The following is a 21,808-nucleotide window of genomic DNA, read 5'->3' as shown; positions in this document are numbered from 1 at the left end:
CAATTTCCATACCGCACTTGCCCAAGTAAGTCATCCGTCAGGGTGAAATGCAATTAGGGGCGACTCTTATACCTTTTGTGGGAAAGTAAATCTGTCCCTTTTCGAAGGGAGGCCCACCTTTCATTCACATCTTCGCCATAAAGTAGGAAATGCACTAGGGGCGTGAAGAAGGAAGACGAATGCGGCGAATTTGCGGCGAACCGGAGACGGGTTCGGCCGGCGCCGACTGCGCCCGAGGGCGACCGGTTTGTACATTTCAAAGGTTCTACAGTGAACGTGTTGGACCGGTCGCTCTGCTGATGAGCTATAATCAGTCATGCTACAGTAATAGGACTATTGAGCCGGTGTATGGTAAGCACTGAGCCCTCAAATCCAGTTGGGTCTGTGGATGGCGCCACCAGCAGCCAGCCAGTCTCCCCTCCCCGGTCGCCCCCGCCGCCCTCCTCCCGCTTCCCCTCGCGAGGTGCACTCAGAGCCAAGGTCCAGGAATTAGCCCCAGCGCCCGGCCAGACAACAGATCAATGGGCCCGGTGCTGTATTGATAGGGCCACTTGGACTCCAGAAGTGCCTGCTAATCCCTGCAGTTTATCAGCCACGCTAGCCGCCTGGATCTGTTGTCTGATACACTCCTCTGTCGAGCGGACGGGGTTACACTTGTGGACAGGCACGCTCGCTCTTTCAAACCCCGTAAACGCACCGTGGCGCACTCCCGCGCTCTTGGAGCTCCCCGCCTCGCTCCCCTTTTCCTCCCAAACGTGGCGTCAATTGCATTACCCTGGGTGTTTGGGCTGCGGCGATAGAGTTGCCTCGTTTGAGTTAGCCGCCGCTGCGTGGCTGTAACTATATCCAGTGTCCTGCAGAAAGGGGGCAGGAGGCTGGCTGGCTGGTAGACAGAAAGTCTGACCGAAGTGTGGCCCATTGATTCTAATGGGCATTTTAGGGGGCCTAATGATGGGAATCTGTTCACGCCTCGCTTGTCACGCCTAATTAAGCCAAAGCAACAATGAGTCCATTCACACTGGCTCAAGTTACCTCACTCAACCCGCTCTTTAGAACCGATTTTGCTCATTTCAGCCAGGATAGGATGACTAACCACTGGCTAATGCACGGATTGGAGGCTAGACGGGGAGCCATTTTGCCAGCGTCAGTGGTTCACTTATCCCCCCCCTTAAAATAACTCTGCGCTGAGTAAACATTGACTTTTCGTATGTAAACACGATTTCTTTTACTTTTGAATGTTGAACCGCACTGCGGTTGCAATAATGTGTGTGCTTTAATGCAGCGGGGATACAGGAAGGGACCCAGGTGCCCGGGCCGGCGCGAGCCCACCCCGGTTTAATGGGTTTCTGAACAAGACGGAGGTACGGAGTCTCGTTGGGGGGTCGGAAAACAGAGACGGGAACGCTAAACCAACGGGGGAACAGACGGCGCAGAAGCCGGCTAGCTAGGCGAGGTCCAAAACTCAGGGAGTCAGGTGAGGAGTAGGCGGAACCAGGGATCGGGACGAGCATACCGAGCGGGAAAGCAAGGAGTGCCCGAGGGACTCTGGTGGACAGCGCAAGCATGGAGGGCAACTTCAGCGACTGTGGGTGGTTGACAGAGCAAGCACCGACCCCAGTGAGGCATCGACATACCGCTAACTCGGCGCCTCTTTCCTAAAAGAAGCGACTCAAACCCTGCACGGTTGTCTTCGAGGGGACGTCGCCGCGGGGGAACCGAATCGCTCGACCACAAAACCTCTGAGTTTCCGACAGCTGCGCTCAGGGAACAAGATGGTACGGGGAGGGACTCGCTTGGCGTGGGAGGTTCCAGCTCATCAGCGGTTTCCGCCCCGCGGCAAACTTTGCAAGATCCTTACATGAAAAGAGCCTTTGTCGGTCGTCCGCGTCCATATTTGTCATTGTAACATCGATTCCGCTCGGCGGTACACGCGAGTACAAACATCTGCGTTGTGCGCCGACTCCCCCGGTGAGGTCAGCTCCGGTACCTTCCTGCTCGGCTCGGCGGCGGCGGCGGCCATATATCAGGTGCGTGACGGAGCCGACAGATAAACGGCGCGCACCACCTTTGCCCGCCCCCGTTTGTGTGCACACACTTTTAGGCCGCCGCTTAACCGCCCGGATTACGTCTGTGAGGAGATAATTGCAGGGTGAATGGAGGCAGCAGTCGGTGTCCGTCACCCTTGAGCTGAGCTTTCGTCTCGGGGCATGAATTTCCCCCTGACTGAGAAGAGAGAGGCACTTTTGTCTTCTGGGAGGGACGTCACCTTTGCCATAAAGGCGAAGAGGAGGGTCTGTAAATATTGATCCTCGCTCTTTCCCACAGTGGAAGTAACCCAAAATAAACGTTTTATCCCCCCGTGGTTTGCGTTTCTATTCTCCCGGCTTCGTGACTCGTACGCTAGCGGCCGTCTTTGACCTCGTGCGCTAGCTCAGCAAACGCGCCCTCCTTAGATGCTGTTGATTTCTTTTCGGACAGAAGGTTCTCCCGCACCTTCTCAGGACGCTTCCTGGTACAAAACACGAAGACCGTTTCTTCGCATTCGTCCAGAATCTCCATCGCTTTCGAACCGCCAACCTTCCAACTGCCGTCCCGATTTTCAACACATCCGGAGACAGGAGCTTAGCTTAGCATTATTTCAAATATTCCAAACCGGTTTGTTTCGGGCTGCTGTTCAGAAACACACACACACACACACACACACACACACACACACAAAGACAGAAGTCTCCTATGTGTTGGGAAATGCCATGCATGGAACCCCATGCAAGCTCTAAAAGCATTTTTAGCATAAGGAACAGAAGGGTTATTTATCGGATTGATACGACGAAGCGCCACCATGTCTGAAATTCTCCCTTAAACGACTCTTTTGTCAAAGTAAATATTCCCAGCCTGCACGCATGTTTTGCTAATCGATTGAATCACCCGGACACTTTTTATAGACGCGAGCTGGTGTCGATGTTTGTGTTGGGACACAAGGGGCTGTCAGTGATCAGACAAATATGGAATCTGACATGGCGACGCACATGACAGCGCTTATGGATTAGCAATATGAGTGGGGCACATTGTTTTGTTTACGCCAGTGAGCGCAGGCGCCTGCGACGTAGCGCTGTTAGCGCTTAGCGGTGTCATGCCTCCGCAGTGTGTCATCTGACTCGGCAACAAAACAGTTCTGAAAGCGGGTCTTGTGATTGGTGGAAGGATGGGGAACGACGGCCCCCGTTCGGGTCGGCGGGGGGGGGGGGGGGGTCCTGACCGTGACTTCAACCCTCACCCTCCGGCGCCGGGATGAGGGACGAGCGAGCGGCTGCCAATGGCAGATCGTAACGTAGCACCCCGAAGCTATCATTAAACTTTTCAGTCACCAGCAGGCTGCGTCTTAACAAGGGATTTTTTTTTTTTTTTTTTTTTTAAGTAAACACCCCCGCACGGCATAAAAGCAGGGGCCGGGAAAGGGTGTGCGGGGATTCTTGCCGGTGGGTTATTATCCCTGTGAGGATGCGTGGGGTCTCTGTCAGCAGGTGACCTTAGGATAACAGGTCTTGAAAAGGACATCCTTGTTTCCAAGCTCACGTTGCGCCTTAATAACACTCCCCGTACGCCGATGACGCCGTGATTTATAAGCGAGGCGCGGTGGAGTCGGAGGGTACCTGAAAGCGCGTTGTTGTTGTTGTTGTTGTTGATATCGGAGCGTACATCTACACGGCTCCATCCCGGGACAGCCTACGGCGGATGGCGTCGGCGGCGCCTCGGCGCTGAGCTTGCCCCGCTGATGTCATCTGGAGTCCAGACCGCTGAGGAGATGATGCCTGTTTCTTTGGAACAAATTACTCACGATTAGCGCCTGCTGCCGCCGCAGCGATGTTTGCCTCGGGTTTTTGCGGGGAAGAGATGTCGTCGTCGGACCTTCTCCTCGCCGCGATCACACGTGTTGCCATGAGAAAAGACGAAGCCGTGACTCGTCTCCCTCCAGTTTCGCGTATGTCATCTCCTTTAGTCCATCTTCCCCCAAATAGCGAGAAAGGAAAACTCCCCTTCCATTTCCTGTTTATAACTTTGATATAACGCATTCAAAGGCACTGTCGTAGCAAAAGACAGCTTTACTTTTCATTATACGAAAGCGCGTCCTCAATCTCTGCTGGCTTTGAACAGCCCAAACTTGCATTGTGATTAAGTTGAAACCGTTATCATGGCTGACCCGGCGGCAATAGTGACAATAAAATATATCTTCTTCTTTGCCTTTGGGCTTTTCCCTTCAGGGGTGACCACAGCAAACCAACCCTTTCCATCTAACCCTGTTCTCTGTATCCTCCTCTCTCACTCTCACAACTTCATATCCTCTCTCACTCCACCCATAAGTCTTCTCTCTGGTCTTCGTCCAGACCTCCTGCCTGGCAGCCTCACCTTCCGCAACCTTCTACCCGGATCTTCACCATGGTTTGGACATGATATAAAGGAGTGTTCATGTCCAAACCATCTCAGTCATCCCTTTGTGTCGGTCATACATGTCCTGCACCCCTATGACCAATTTTTTTTTCCCCTTAGGCTTTTCTCCACAGAGAATCCACCTTCGCCATCTAACCCTATTCTCTGGATCCTCCTCTCACACCATCTTCCTTCATATCCTCTCTCACTATGTCCATCAATCTTCTCTTTGGTCTTCCTCTAGACCTCCAATTCCAGCATGCGACTACCAATATACTCACTCTTCTCTCCAAAACAGCTAAAATGTCCTGTCCCTCTGATGGACTCATTCCTGATCCTCTCCATCCAGGTCACTCCCAAAGAAAACCTCAACATCTTCATCTCTGCAACCTCCAGCTCTGTCTCCTGTCTTCTGGTCATCGTCACTGTTAGTAGATCATCTCGCCTCCATCTCCTCCACCTTTCCTTTCCTTCTGGCTGATGTTCTTCTATCTCTTTGTACCCCTGACACTTTTCTCCACCCATTCCAACCTGCTTGAACCCGTTTCTTCACCTCTTGTCCACACTCTCCTACGCTCTGGACTGTTGACCCGAAGCACTTGAACACCTCCACCTTCTTGATCTCCACTCCCTGTAGCCTCACCGTTCCACCCGGGTTCCTCTCATTCACACACATATATTCTGTCTTGCTGCGACTAACCTTCATTCCTCTCCTCTCCAGAGCATACCTCCACCTCTCTAGATGTTCCTCCACCTGATCTCTGCTCTCACTACACATCACAATGTCATCTGCAAACAAGTAATATTAAAGTAAATAAAATGTGTTTAGGTGTTATATCTATCTTCATTAGTACCAGACTAAATAAGTCAATTGGAAAAAACAGGAAAATAATGCCAATGGTGAAAAAGTAAATAGAAACAATTGATAAATACATAATAAATAAGTAAATGTATAGATCGAAAATGAACAAATACATAAATAAGCGAGTAAACGGATAGATATACGGATGGAAAGATACATAAAACAATTATGCTTACTTTTTTATTGCCTATCTGTATATTTTATATATATTGTCTATTTTATACAGTTTTATATTTGTATTGTGCCGGACTACAGATGGAAATTAGCTATGAGCTACAATCTGGTACAAACATCTCTGCCTCTGTGCTTGATGTATTTGTACACTGTCCTAATAAACTTCTAAACAAACAAACAAAACACAAGCGAATAAATAAAACGAATGATTTAAAAATAAAAGTCAAGAAAAAAATAAACGAAACCGTACATCGATGAACAGGGAAAAATAGACGATCAAACGAACAAATAAATGAATAAATTAAACAAAATATGCCATATCTGACTCGAATGCCAGTTACATAAAATCCCCGCGCCGCCGTCGCCGGGATTTCTTTCCCGCCTCCATTTCACCCTGGTTGGAAACCAAATCCAAAAACACAGATAAACATCAGCTCTCTCTCTCTCCTGACATAGATTTTTGTTTCCTGTGCCACGATAGGGCACTCAGTAACCCCCCCCATCACCACCACCGCCACCCACCAAACCCCCGCGGACGTCAAAACAAATGAATGCAGCCTTTGAGCAGCGGCTCGCGCAACAAAAGCATCCTTTTCAATTCCTCCCCGTCATGAGAATCCTTCACAGGCGGCACATTGAGCGGGGGAGCCCTGATGAAATCCTGCTGTTTCACAGTTAAAAGTTTCCCTTTTTCCCAGCGGGCCGCCCCCGATGATCTATCGAATATCTTCAGACCCGCAGCGGCGGTGGGGTTTTCTCACGGACAACCGCTTTGACCGAACTCCTGACCGGCGGGGCCGCCTACGCCGCCGTCGGACGCCTCGTGACCGGCTGCATCAGCCGGTGGCTCGCGGCCAAAGATCACATTGCCGCCGGGCCGATATGCCGTAAATTAGCGTGGTTGAGGGCGAAGGGCTCAAAGAGCTAGCTCCTGCGGCCTGATTGTGTTATCCCAAAGAGAGCCGCCGCGGCTTAATGCACTGGAAATCACTACAAAGAGGAGGAGGAGTTATGTCTAGCTGGCCGGGGCCGACAAGCTGACTCCACACCCCGACTGCCAGACAGCTCTTACCGGCCAACGCTTCATCACGGCTACGTGGCGCTAGGTCAAGGGACGACCGGGGAGATGCTCGCCGGAGAAAATCCGCAGCTTCGTCAGACACCGGCGGTGCGGCTACCTGCGAAGGTAGCGCCGTCAGCTAACTCTTGGGGACCGCCGTATGCCTGGGTATGCTTCCGAAGATAGTCCCCGCCAGAGTAAAGTTCTTTCTGGCCGCTGCGAGAATCTGATAGACGCAAGAATGCCGGAAAAAAAGACTAGCAATTGCCTGTTCTTTGTGGCTATGCGAGAATGCCTGGAAGCTCTTGTAGGCCCCGCCCACTTTAGATCACTCTGACAGAAACAACAACGAGTCGGTGTTCAAGGTGCGAGTGGAGCCGACGTAGCAAAGGTGCTGCAACTTCCTCCTCGATTCGACATCTCCCGCGCGCCACGTTCAGGCACCTCTTCATAGCATACATTAATGACTACGCTTCCGCCGGTTAGCATTAGCCACCCCCGAGACTTCTTGGACCCCTTCCACATGATGCGCAACTCCAGAAGCAGGTCTTTAGTTGCATGCTAGCATCAGATTGAAGCTTAAGGAGACTCAAAGCTCGCGCCCAAGCGTTTCCCTGAGTATTATGGTCTGTCGAGAGGGCCGATCTGAAACACACCAACGGGAATAAGACGGCAGACGTACGCGTCGGTATCCTCGGGGAAACTCGCACATCCATCGGCACCGCGTTCGCAGCTGTCGCCGTCGACAACCGTCAAAGACGGCGGTCGACTTGACATCTTGTCTTCGTGTTTTCCCCCCCGACGGTCCCCCTCCTCCCGGTTCTTGTCAACCCCCTCGGGACCCGGCCGCCTTCACAACCTGTTGGACAGCGCGGCACGTTACCTCTCGGCGTGTCAGGGAGGCTGATGGACCCGGCGTGGCAGCTACCTGACGCCCGATCCGGCAGCTCACCTCCATCACTGTCACACTCTCGCATTCCTGGCACGGCGGCGCCCCGTCACAAGCGTGATTTATCGCTCGGGGAGTGATGAGCGCTGGGGCGACGCCTCAGAAGTTCCCGTGTCCTCCTCCACACGGCTTCATACTGAGCTGACACGTTCCAAAATTACAGGTTTTTCCCGAAGCGATCGCAACAAGAAGGAAACTTTCGGTCTTGTTTCTGGCAAGAATCCCCTTCATCTAGATGACAATGGACATCTGCCCCCCCCCGGGGGGCGAAAATGCTTCTAAAGCATCTTCGGCTGCGCCTGACAGTCCAGGGTCATCTTGATGGCCGACCCCTCTTGTTGTTCGGGCCGCGCTCCAACAAGCAAATATGCGTATTGAGGTCCGGCGTTCCAATCTGGCGGCAGACGCTGAGCAGGCCGGCGGTGACAGATAAGTAGCCGGACGAGCCTCGGCAGGTCACGGCTCCTGACACCACCTGACACCCAACAAGTGGTGTTTTTTTACCAGTAGAACACACACACGGAAAAGGGAAAGGTGAGAGCAAGACTTGTATTGTCTTAACGTTACTGACGATGAAGATCCGCCGGTAGCATGAGCGCTCTTAGCTTCGTGCTAACGGTGTTTTATCTGTTAGCAACCCCCCCTTGAGGCGCACTCGCCTCCGCTGCCGTGAGGGTTAGCCGCTGGTCACGCCTCGGTCAGCGCTTCACATGATTTAGCCGGAGTGAATGGTACTTCTTGTTGGGGGGCAGAGGAATGGGCTCTTTGTCAAAACCAAGGGGTTGGCGTTTTTTTTTTGTTTCTTTTTTATCGAAAAAAGAGCCAGGCATTAAATTGTCTTCCTCATTTTCATACAGTTGAGGGGGTAGATTTATGGCATAGGGCCGGCGGACAAGCGAGTGTGTTTGCAAAGAGGAGTTACAATCGCCATTCTGAGACACGAATCTTATCCCGGCGATCTTTTCTCGGGCCCTCGCTCACTTCCGGACGTCCGACGAAGCTGCGTGGACTCGTTTCTCCACGGATTTCTTCTTTCCCTGCGCCTGTCCGGAGTGGTCAAGAGGATTTTAAACTCTACGTTTCCACCCTCACCCCTGGTCACCAGCTGCGGTTGGTGACCGAAAAAGGGAGATCAAGGATACGAGTGGCCTCCGAAGGGGTCGGCCGAGGAGCTACGTTACCCTGGGGGCGTTCAGAGCAGAGCCGCTGGTCCTCCAGTATCCTGCATCTCCTCATCTTTACACATCGTTTAGCCTTTGCCCTTTTGACACCAAGGTGTCACCATCTTTGGCAAAGTATGCTTGGCTCCATGTTCGGGCACCTCCTTCTATGGTACCTCCCTACACTTCATGAGATGTGCTACATACTGTAGCTAGGGGTTCCTCAAAGCTATCCATCACCACAGCACCTTCTCCACCATTTGCAGGAAGGACAACACTTCTGTTAGCTATAAAGTTCTTGCGCTAATGTAGAGGCCTTCTATGGTGGGAACACGGCGGGTCACCTCCGCCCGTGAATTCCAGCAAGCGGCGCTCTGCGCAACATCACCCCTCCGCCGCGCCAACTGTCCTTAGCTCATCTGCAGCGAAGGCAACTGTTTCACTGGACGCATCCGTTAAAGCATGTAGCTGTCAGAGCAACTTAGCCACCAGCATCTCAGATGAAGCCCAGGGGGGCGGCAGGGGGGCGGCAGGAAGGGGGGCGGCCGTCCTTTCTGGGCCGCTGATGTTGTTTTTGGGCCTCGGCCGTGTTAACATGTCCACGCCCAGATAGCGCCAGGCCGGTTTGGGGAAGAGGCTCCATCCGCCTTCTTTCAAGCCCCGACCCGGGAGCGACGGGAACTCCATGGCGCGTTTTCTTTGACCATTTCGCGGCTCCTTACGCAGCTTCGCGGGCTTCCATCTCCCGCCTCTGCAGCGAGGCCCGACGCCGACCGCGAAAGGGGTCGATGCGATCATCGTTGGGCCTTCCATCCCTCCTTCCCGCTTTCCGTGCTTCTTCTGGGAACAGGTGTCGGCCGTCGGATTAAGACACGTTCGCGAGGGATTGCCGAGATCTCCAGATTACGCCGTAATAACGGGAAATTCACACTGTAATCCACGAGCGGCGGATCCGTCCGGAAGGAGGGGCCAGTAATGCATGCGAAAGCCGTCAAATCCACTGAGCGACGCCGATCTATTTTCACCGATGCGAGGGGCGGGAGGGCGGCGGCGGTACACGTGTAGAATGGATTCCAGAGGCGACTTTCATTCGCGATAACGCCGCCCGGCTAATTGAAGCCCGCGTAATCGCATTATTTTTTTCTGAAAACAATAATACCGGCTCCATTATCGAATTGGCCGCTACGTGCTACGTGCTAGCTTGCGCCCCCTCTGCGCGCGCAACAGTCAAAGAAGGTCAATATCAGCATATCGCTGAACTGTGACCCCCCCCTTCTTTTCGGCCGCGGCGGAAGTCGGGCAGAGTCAGCAGCACCTGCCACCACTCTTTGCATAAGGCCAAACACACACACACACACACACACACGGTTGGAGATACAACACACTGACAGGCACAAACACAGATGAATAAACACGCGCAGACGCCGGCGCGCACACACGACCGCGGCTCAGCCCCGGCCTAATCTAATCAAGTGTGATGGCTAGCTCGATTAATAAAGCCAGCTATTGACTTCTAATTGGCGCCGCTCTGCTCTGCTAATTTCCTGGGACGAAGTTACACTAATGCGGTTTGCCTGATGGAGTACTTATAGCTCGCTCCCAGGGGAGACAGGCCTTCGAGACGGATAGATAGCGGGGTTGAGGAGAGGGGAGGGGAGGAAGAGGAGGGTGAGGAGGAAGAGGGGGGGTGGGATGTTAAACTTTGATAAAGATCGGAGGCTGTTGTTTCAGTACAGACCATTTTCTAATCAGTGGCCTGCTGTCTTTGGAAATGTCATCCAGGCCGGTGTAGCTTTACCGCTGCACGAGAGAGAGAGTGTGTGTGTTTATGTGTGTGTGTGTGTGTGTGTGTGTGTGTGTGTGTGTGTGAAGAACAAGGCCGGCTCGGGCTGCTGACTTTCACCGGAGCGGTGTAACACTAGCCACCCCGTCTGCACGCTAATGAATTCCCACCAAACCGCTCGCCGCCGCCGCTGCACCGCCGCCCTTCCATCGCAGGTTGCAACCTCATGAATGGGTGAAGGAATAAATGAACACATGAGGCGGCAGCGGTTCGCTGACTGATGGACTCCGACAGGGATGGGATTTCTGAGTGGAGTCCAAGACGTGCGAATGGTTGCATTTCTCCTTTTGGTACGTGAATGAGTGAGTGAATGATGTATGTCTGTATCTGAATTTTTCCATGTGACACGTGAATGAGTGAATGCTTGTATGTTTCGATATGATGTGTGAATGACGGGGTGAACGGTTGGATGTCTCTATATGTGAATGACGGGGTGAAGGTTCCATGTTTCGATCGGTATGTTTCAATATGATGTGTGAACGAGTGAGTGAATGCTTGCATTTTTCCCTCTACTGCATGAATAAGAATGAGAATAAGAACAACTTTAGGAAACATATGTAACATACATTAGCATATTTTATAGAATTAGCCAACAGATGTACATATCTATGTTTATATGTATATCTCAGTGAACACAGACTAGCATATGATATAGCATTAGCTAACAGATGTACATGTGTATGCTTACATGTATGTTGCAGTGAACAAACACTAGCATCTTTTATAGCATTAGCCAACAGATGTATGTATGTATGCTTACAGGTATGTTTCAGTGAACATACATTAGCATCATTTATAGCATCAGCCAACAGATAAACATGTGTTTGTTTACAAGTATAACTCAGTGAACATACATTAGCGTATTTTATAGAATTAGCCAACAGATGTACATATGTATGTTAACATGTATGTCTCAAACACTAGCATCTGTTATGGCATTAGCCAACAGATATGTGTGTATGTTTACACGTATGTCTCAGTAAACATACAATAGCATGTTTTATCGCATTGGCCAAAAGATGCACGTGTATGTTTACATGTATGTTTCAGTGAACATACATTAGCATCTTTTATAGCGAATGGCTGTATGTCCCTATATGACACATGAATGAGTGAATGTCTCAATATGATGTGTAATGAGTGAGTGAATAACTCCATATGTCAATGAGAGAATGAAGGTTGTTTTTTTTTTTTTGAGTTCCCTGTGATGGAACCGCGCAATGTTAGCTTGGCTAGGCTACACCACCCTGCTATGGATCATAAATGAATGAATGAATGAAGGTGGATCCGTGATGTCATATCCCGAACCATTATTAAAACATTTTTTAATACGATGCTTAATCTCAAGAAGTCCTGCGCACGCCCCACCTCGCGGCGAATAATCCCCCTGCGCACGAGCACATGCAACCCCCCCCCCGCGAGGACGTCTTAATTCTGTTTTCGCATCGGGGGATGTTTTCCTCAAGGCGTACCGACGGATTATCTGGTGAATTTAGCACTATCTGCGTCTCATCCCTCCCCTAATCCATATTCATAATCTCAGTTTTTCGGTGGTAATTCTTGAGGTGCCGTCGCCGTAATCCTCGGCTGACACCGATTCCGTCGCGGCACCTGCTCCGTCTCAAGAAACGCCAAATAACACGCCGCACTTCCTGCGCCGTCATCGGGAACACTTTGTGTGTAAAAAAATAATAAAATAAAAAAAAAATGACATTGGTCAAACGTGGTTACAGCCGTGTAATAACGCAATTCCACATTTCACACGCGTTATTAAAAAGAAAAAAAAAAAGGAATTAGCGCGCGTCCGAGCATGATGCAGCTAGCGGTCTCGCCTGTGACCTGAATTGCGTCGAGTTGTCTTGAGCCGGTGTTAAGATCCCATATTAGAAAAGGGAGTGTGTGTTTGATGCCCCAGATTATGAGTAATCTAATCTCCGCGGATTAAAGAAGACGAACCCGGCCTCAGTGGGAAGGAGGGGGGCAACATGTCCGATTCATGCTTTCATCAGCGGGAAAACCGGCGGAGGAAAAACATGGGATCGCATGTGAACCTTCGGATCCGGGGGAAATTATACGACCTGTGACTGACAGGGTGAACGGCTGTATGTCTCTATATGTGGCCTTGTGATTGGTCGATGCGGAGTAAACCCCGCCTCTCGGCTCCTCACCCCTCTGCGCGACCCTGAGAGCGGGATAAGTGGTATAGAAAATGAACGAATGAATGTATTTGTGCTTCAACCTTGGGGAACGTTCGCACATAAAGCACCGATGCACAAACAACCGCGGAGACGCGGCGGCGCGATCCGAACTAGCTTGATTAGCGGCGTGGGGAGGAGTGGGGGGGGGGGGGGGGGTGCCGGGGGCGACGTCAACGCGAACCCTCAAACAATAGGCACGCCGGGGGCGGGGGAGGGGAGGGGGGGTCATAAAGTGTTCGAAAGGGAAACATGAGCTAATGCCGCTATTCCAATTAAAGAAACCTCCGTGGCCTCTCACACCTGAACGCCGCCGTCCGCAGCTGCGCCGGCCCTCCAGGACAATGGCGGCCCGGCGGAGGGCGGCGCTCCTCCGCATTGTTGGCCCGTCGATTGTGTGAAAGGGTGAGTCAGGCCCCCGGTCCGGGTCTCCGGAGGGGCGATGCCTCATCGCAGAAAAGTAGGCCTTTTGTTTTCCCTTTTCAAAGTGTTTCCAGCCCTCCCTGTCTGAGGAGGAGGACCGGGACACGACGGCGGCAGAACCTGGAAGTACCGGGGATCATGGTCCAGGAGGAGCTGCCGGTTGGATTCTGTGTTCTCCACATCTGCGTGGGGTTCCTCCGGATTCTGCAGGCCAAACACATTTAGGAGGTTCAGTGGAGACCTTAAAATGTCCAGACACGTGAATGAGTGGTTGAATGGTTGAACGTCTCTATGTGACGCGTGGATGAGAGGGTGAATGGTTTTATATCATTATATGACGCGTGAATGAGAGGGTGAATGCTATTTGTCTCCATATGTGCATGAGAGGGTGAATTCTTTGCTATCTCTATGCAACATGTGAGTGAGAGGACGAATGTTTGACGTCCCTATATGACATGTGAATGAGAGGGTGAATGGTTTAATATCTATACATGACGCGTGAATGAGAGGATGAATGCTGTGTTTCGCTTTGTGTGAATGAGAAGGTGAATGATTGGTTTTATATCTATAAATGGATGGATGTCTATATGATTTATGAATAAGATGAATGCTGTGTTTATATGTGAATGAGATGGTGAATGGATTTATATCTCAATATGATATATGAATGAGAGGGTGAATGTCTGTATACAACATGCTAATGAGAGGGTGAATATTTTATGTTTGAGAATGAGACGGGGAATGGATCTATGTTTCAGTCAAGATTGAACCCTGCCTCTCGCCCAATCACAGCAGAGATAGCCCCCCTCCATCCCCCATCCCTGACCCCTGACCCTGAGGGCTGTGGTGCCGATGCATGAATTAATGAATGAATGAATATTGCTAACTTATTGGTTTTACACACACACACATAAGCTGCTGGTGTGTGTGTGTGTGTGTGTGTGCTCCAGCAAGGAGTCATTTTTTTCTCCTAGCTTCTGAACCACTGATCACATACAGGGCTAACACACACACACACACTCTTGTTGTTGTCGCTCTGCGTCCCCCCCCCCGGCAGCGCGGCCTCCGACGGCGCCGCGGTTAGCATGACACGAGCACAGCTACCGAGACGCCCCGAAAATCACAACCCAGGCCGCAAAACCCACAAAGCCCCGTATCTGTTGGAAACATGTGTGTGTGTGTGTGTGTGTGTGTGTGTGTGTGTGGGATTGACAAAATCCAGAGGTGGAGCAGTTTCAGGGTTTGCCCCCCCGCCCCCACCCGGCAGGCTAACCTGATCTCCTGCAGCCAGACTCCGATCCCTGCACTTCCTGGTGTCCCCGTAATGATTGTTAATGATGTCATCCGATCGGGAGGGGAGGATGTGTGCGAGTATGTCTGCTCAGGATGCACTGTGTGTGTGTGTGTGTGTGTGTGTGTGTGTGTGTGTGTGTGTGGGTGTGCATACATTCATGGTTGGAGATACCTCTCCAGATTGAGAAGGGGGTCATTTTATGTTGGCGGGGAGGCGAGGGGAGGGTGGGCACAGGAAATGTGGAGGACAATGAACTCCAGTGTCTCTTCATACAAACATAACTGTCTTCATCTTCTGCTCCAGCTTCATCCCCAACCCCCTCGCCCGCTACTCGCAAAAACCCCGCCTCCTCCGTCAGAGAAAAAGGTCGTATGGAAATCAATGTTCTAACCCTTCGCTTTAGAAGGTTTCCTATTCCTTTCGTCAACAGGAAGGGTTGCAAATCTGTGGGTTCCTTCACTGAGTGTGACACGAGTAGACGGGACGTACCATTCATTTTAACGGGTTAGCGCCGAATCCCTCGCTCCGCGTCTTCATCGCCGTCCAGATGAGAAGAAACTGCTCGAGATAGTGTGGATTAGCCTTGCAGAAGACACTGTGATGTCTCGTGGGAGCAGGGAGCAGGTGCAGGGACATCTGGGGAGGTGGAGGTAGGACCTGGAGAGGAGGGGAGTGAAGACACAAGACATGTATGACCACAAGATACGTGAACCAGAGGGGCCCGAGTGGAACGGTGAGGCTGCGAGGCCGGAGATGAAGAAGTTGGAGGACTTTAAGTACCGAGGATCAACAGTCCAGAGCAAATAAAGAGGGTGGAGAAACATGTGCAAGAAGGTTGGCACGTAAGAGTATGAAAGGTGTAGAAGGTGGAGGTGAAGAGTAGCCATGGTGACACCGAGGACGATGGGATCAGGAATGAGACAGTAAGAGAAACAGCACGTGTTAGATGTTCAGGAGATACAGTCAGGCTGAGATGGTTTGGACGTGGACAGAGGAGGGATGGTGAGGATCTGGGTAGAAGGATGGTGAGGTTGGATATGCCAGGCAGGAGGTCCAGACAAAGACCAGAGAGGAGGTTTATGGATGGAGGGGAAGAGGTTAGTCGGTGTGAGAAGAGAGGATGCAGAGGAGAAGGTTAGTTGGAGGCAGGTGATTGGCTGTGGAGACCCCTGAAGGCGGCAACCAAAATGAAGAAGCTCCCAGAAAGCTTGATTCGTTGTTGTTTGCGGAATGTCGTTGCTAGTGCTAATGCTAATGTGTGCTCACTAAAACATATGTACAAACAAACACATGCATCTTTTGGCCAATGCTATAAAAGATGCTAATGTATGTTCACTAAGACATACATGTAAACATACTCACATATGTGTAGGCTAATGCTATAACAGATGCTAGTGTTTGTTCACTGAGACATACATGTTAACATACGTATGTACATCTGTTGGCTAATTCTATAAAATATGCTAATGTATGTTCACTGAGGTATACTTGTAAACAAACACATGTTTATCTGTTGGCTAATGCTATAAATGATGCTAATGTATGTTCACTGAAACATACATGTAAGCATACACTTGTACATCTGTTGGCTAATGCTATATAATATGCTAGTCTGTGTTCACTGAGACATACATGTAAACATAGATATGTACATCTGTTGGCTAATGCTATGAGAGTGCTACTGTATGTTCACTGAGACATACTTTTCAACAAACATGTTGGCTAATGCTATGAAAGATGCTAACATGTTCCCTGAGATATAAATGTTGGCATGCACGTGTATATCTGTTAGCTAATGCCATAAAGGATATGAATGTATGTTTACCGAAACATACATGTAAGAATCCACATGTACATCTGTTGGCTAATGCTAAAATAATTGCTAATGTATGTTCGCCGAGACATACAGTACGCACAAACATACAGACAAACATCTGTTGCCATTTAGGCTAATTCTGATCAGATGTTTTGAGCAGCAGGCAAATCGGTGTAAAGTCACACCGTCGGACGAAACACCTCTGTTGCCGCGCGGATGTTATCCTCAAAACTCGGCGGCGGATCGCTTGTTTCTAGCGGTCCGAAGGTCCGATATCGCCGCTGGCACCCCAGGGGACGCTGGCCGGCTGCTAGACGAGCTGCGCCCCTCTCACACAAACAATGTTTAATGAGTTCCTCACAGGAACGTAAAGATGTGGGCAGACAAGGCATTGTAAAAGCTTTGTAGATAGTGCTAATGGAGCCGTGGTTGTTAATGGGCCAGCAGCACTCTCAGTGATAAATGATGCTTATCTTCCTCAAAGCTGCAAGGATTCGTTACACGTCTTCTTCCGCGTCCATCCTTCCATGCATCCGCTGATAGCGGCGCTTAACGATCTGCGGCTCGCTCGCGATATCGCGCCGCGGCTTTTCGCATCCGAGCGTGCGGTTTCCGGCGGACGCTCCGGACGCGGCCATCTTGGAAGCCTCGAGCTGCACGAGGTCACGACCCCTTATAAAATAGCGCGAAAGAGGACTCATCGGCGACGGATATTCCGTCGTCAGTGCTTCTCCCGCGTCAGCAAATTTAAGCTAGCTCTGCGCAAGTGAGCTGACCTTAAAGAGGCCATACTACTCACCGTTAGCGGACTTAAAGTGACTGACAAACACTTTTCGTCACTGTAACAGGCCCGCTAGCTGCCCGATCTTTTTAACGATGTCCTGCTTTTCTTGAAAAGACCGTCTTGAAAATGGCTTTGACAATTAATCCGCAACCACATCAATTTCTCCCCTCCTTTCAGCCATCATGGGTTGACAAAGTAGCTATTGTATCAACACAACTATATTTGTGTTTGTGCGGCTCGCTACAGATGCAGCCTGCTAGCTGCGGCTAGTACACTCTCTGACTATCCAACCGAAGGGTGTGTGACACGCTGACGTAGCCGTACCCTTCTAGAAGGCCTCTGGGCTAATTTCTTTAACTCTGACACCCTGCCTGGCAACAAATAATGGCTGAAATGTGATTGGTTAAATGCTTGGAGTTGAAAATACCTGTCTGGAAGCGGCAGCCCAGGGAAAGAGCTATGAAAGGAAGCGGACAGACCATTTGGAATTATTACAATAAGGATTCAGATAGTTTTTAGGCCAGCAGAGAAGGCCTTGCAGGCCCCGATGCCCCTTCACTGAAGGTCACCTTCTGACGCGCCCTCACAAACGACGACCTACATCTAGGGGACTGACAAAAATCCATCCCAGCGACCGGCCAATCGTCTCCGAGCTCCGCGGGCCGCCGCCCTTGTCTGGCTGGGACCCAGACTCCAGCCTACTTGTCAGCTCCGCGGCGGCTCCTGAGCTAAATGGTTGTAATTGCATCACGTCCTCTCATCGGAGGGGGGGTTGGAGGTGAAGGGGCACGACCCCCCGCCCCCCAACCCCAACCCCGACCCCCCGCACTTCCAGAACACGACCTGAGAATGCCGAGATGGCAGTCTGCCGGCGACAATGGCTAGCGCGGTGACCCGGGCAACGGATGTCCCCCAGGACCCATCTGCTCCTTTCACTTCCTTGGATACCAGACGGCGACACCGTGTAGCTTTCAAGTGTTCTTTTTGTCTTCTGGACGCCCACGCCGCGTATCTCCGAGGGCTTCCTCGCCCCTTCCCGTCTCACGGCGCTAGCAAAGCTGCGCTCCAGACGCTAACCTTAAGCCCGGGACGGTTGCCAGACGTATCGCAGCAACGCGCGATGCGTTGCCTTCCCGCTACAAAGGCCGGGCAGACGAGGGACTATAAGATTTCTGAATCGCAGATGGCAAAGGGGCGCTCGTTCGTCAAAATTAAGGTTCTCCGTATCCGTTCCGAAACATTCATAAAACATATACCCTCATTAACCATGAACTGACCCTGGAAATTTATATTATCCAGGCTAATACGGCCGTCGTTTGATCCCGGTCATTAATGCACCATTAGGGCCATATTTTATGTACTGTTTTATGCAGCACTCACTTATTATGAGCGAAATGATCAATATCCAGGTACGCCGCGCGGCTCCGGGGCCGGGGGAGCGCCATTCCAGCGAGCGAGTAAATTGAGGCCAAACGTTCCTGTCAGAGCAGTAAAAAGACATCTCGAAAATTTGTGGCAAATCAGAGGCAGATGTGTGTGTTTATAAAGATAAATTGAATTAAAGGCTAGTCCCCGCTTTGTTAGCCCGGGCCGGGCTCGGCGAGCGGCCCTCTAATCATCCTGTAGGTGATTTAACTGGCTTCAACAGGTAATGCTATTTAAAAAGGGGGTCCGGGGGGGCGAGGCAGGCACCAGGAAATGAAACACGGTCGCCCCAACATGGACCGGCGGAGCTGGGACTTGAACCCCCACCACCTCGCTCCATCTTTACCCCTGTCAGAACCAGCTAACTAGAAGAAAACAAATCAAGTCCCGGGGCGACATTTTCTTTTTTTTTTTTTTTTTTTTTTTTTGTTCTCTGCAAAGTATTCGCCCAAAAGCCGCGGCAAGGCGCACGCCAGCGTTTCCCGGGAAGGAAAACGGCTCATTTTCAATGTGTTCCTTGAATAACGTGCCCGGAAGTGCGGAGACGCCTTCTGGGCTCACGGTATGACGTGTAAATGAAAGGGTGAATGGTTGTTTGCCTCTATTTGAATTGCGAATCAAAGAGTTTATGTCTGAATGTAGATGGCGTGTGAATTATTACGTCTTAATATGACACGTAAATGAAAGGGTGAATGGTTGCATGTCTCCCTATGAAGTCTGAAGGAGAGAGTGGACAGTTTTACGTATGAATCTAGATGAATGAGAGGGTGAATGAGGGAGTAATTAGCATTTTGCCTTCGTATGACATGCAAATGAAAGGCTGAATGGTTGGTTTGAATGAGTGAGTGAACAGTTTTTGGTTTGGATCTGAATGACGTGTGAATGAGAAGGTGAATTGCTGCGTGTCTCGAGATGACGTGTGAATGAGAGGGTGAACGGTTGCATGTCTTTATATGACTCGTGAATGAGAGGGTGAATGGTTGTACGTCTTCACGGGAAGTCCGAACGGGTGAGTTTTAGGTTTTAGGTATGGATCTAGAGGACACGTGAATGAGAGGGTGAATGTTTGCACGTCTTCATACGACGCGTGATTGACAGGGTGAATAAAAAGAAAAGTGGACTTTTCAATTTCCCGCAGAGCAGAAGGCAAATCGTGCCGCGGAGGTTTGTTCATAATGATGTGCAGCAGTGAGATATGTAAATATCAGAAAAGTATTCAATGAAATGAAAAAGAAATAAAGAAAATAAACAATATGTTATCAGGATAAAAGTGCAAAAAGTGGCAAGTCCTAGTGTACAGCACTCATGAATGGATGTATAGTTTAGTGAACATGAACAAACAAATCCAGCGCGTCAAGGTTTCTCCTGGACGACACAAGAAAGATAGTAGGCGGTGTCGCTAACTAGAGCTAGCTAACCGTCGTGGCTACGCCAATCATCACTGCGTTTCCTGGCGTCGACGCTTCGGTCCAAACAAACGTGACCGCGAGACGGAGCGGGATTTCACAACACTCACAGTGAGATCTTTGACATCTCCGTCTGTCTCCACGGCAACACGGGAATCTTCCGGATTCAAATAGAGACAAACAACCATTCACCCTTTCATTTCCACGTCACAAGGACGTATCACACTATTCACTCCCTCATTCACAAACCATCTGGATTTAGACCTAAAACCTAAACCTTCACAACCAAACGTATAAGCCGCACCGGCTAGCCGATCGCTATCTCCGGCTTCCTCCTGCGCACTAAAACCGTCTAAGTCGTCTTCTTCTGTGTCGGAGTTGAACGGACTCAGAATTTCCCGATCATTTCATCGGTCCGATGTGACGAGGATAAACGCTTTAGCGGCGTGAAGCTCGTTAGCCCCCCACCCAGAAAAAAGTCCATATATTAGCCGCATCATTGTTTACGTGAAAAAAGTCGCGGCTTATCGTCCGGAAATTACGTTACCCCGATGGGGATCTATAAAGTTTCTCTTATCTTAAAACTAATTTTTTCTGATTTCATATGGGGACATGCAACCATCCAGCCTGTCATTCACACGTCCTGTGGAGACGTGGACCTTCCAGTTCCGGAGGTCACCCCCAAACCCCCAACTCCCCGGACGAAGTGAAAGTGAACGGACACTTCGTCAAAACGCGTCTTTATTTAAAAACAAAAACTACGATAAAGAGCGGAGGAGAAGCCGCCAGAAGTCCGAGGCAGGTCCGCCATCTTTCACCTTTTGTCTAAAAATACAATGGAGGAGGCGGCGACGGGAGGACGGGGGGGAGGAGGAGGCGTCTGAAAGATATCTCAAGAATTGCCGGAACAACTGGAATGAACTCGGACGGGCTAAAAATACCGCGCAGCGTGTGAATACGATGAAGGTCCGCGGCGGCGGCGGCGGAGAAGGAGGAGGAGGAGGACGCTAACAAAGCTACGCCGGCTTTCAAGTGGGAGAACAATGGCCGCCGCCGCCGCCGCCATCGCTCTCGGGGCGCTCGGCCGCGCTCCAGGGCGGCGAAGCGGCGAGGGGCGAGGGGCGGGGGGGTCCAGATACGAGGCCCGGGGTCGTAGCTGGAACCTGAGACGACCCCCAACGCCGGCATCATCTCGCAGGTCCAGACGAGACGTCCTGGAGATGATTACCTTCAGACCTGCACGCCGATGGACGGGTGAACCCACGTCAGCTGAGAGAGGAAGAGGAGGAGAGGCGGAGAAGAAGGGGTGTGTGTTTTCAAGGCCAAAGAGTGTGGTTTCTGGAAATTGTGAGCAGCGACCCCCTCCAACACACACACACACTCTCACACACACACACACAAACGCGTAATCTGATTTCAATGGCGGTGCCTTCAGAGGCTGAGTCAATCTGATTTTCTGCCTTGACTGCGTGATTGGGTTGATGCACGTGTGTGTGTGTGTGTGTGTGTGTGTGTGTGTGTGTGTGTGCACTGCAGGAGGTTAAACACTTACAAGGCTCCACTCAGTCAGTCAGTCACCTTCCTGGTGAGACATCATGGGAGCTTTGGATTCTTCTTATTTTTTTCAAAGGGGATAAAATTCACTCTCTCATTGGAAAGTTATAAAGAAAAACAACCGTTCACTCTTTCATTCACGCGTCACATAAAAACAAAACTATTCACTTCCTCATTCAAGTCATTGACACTCCACTATTCACCCTTTCATTCATGTATCATAGATAAACAACCATTCACTCACTCATTCACACGTCATAAAAAGACATAAGTGTTCACTCATGCACTCATTCGTGCATCATGCAGAGACATACAACCACTCACTGTGTGTGTGTGTGTGTGTGTGAGTGTGTGTGTGTGTGTGTGTGTGTGTGTGTGTGCACTGCAGGAGGTTAAGCACTTACAAGGCTCCACTCAGTCAGACAGTCACCTTCCTGG

The 21,808-nt window shown here is 50.6% G+C and overlaps 1 long non-coding RNA gene across 1 annotated transcript in view; it reads right to left on the bottom strand.

Annotated features, from left to right (window-relative positions):
• Nucleotides 1–15,008: 15,008 nt before the first annotated feature.
• Nucleotides 15,009–21,808, bottom strand: part of LOC147230910 (uncharacterized) — a 76,688-nt gene continuing 69,888 nt past the window's right edge. Inside the window, exon 4 of the long non-coding RNA XR_015106562.1 lies at nucleotides 15,009–15,042. This is a non-coding gene — a long non-coding RNA (uncharacterized LOC147230910). The remainder of the gene's footprint in view (nucleotides 15,043–21,808) is intronic.

This window comes from Fistularia commersonii, chromosome 9 (assembly GCF_037954325.1).
Source record: "Fistularia commersonii isolate RoL2024-O1a breed Wild chromosome 9, RoL_Fcom_v1.0, whole genome shotgun sequence".
Taxonomy (NCBI): Eukaryota; Metazoa; Chordata; class Actinopteri; order Syngnathiformes; family Fistulariidae; genus Fistularia; species Fistularia commersonii.
This window is presented reverse-complemented; position numbering and strand designations above follow the sequence as displayed.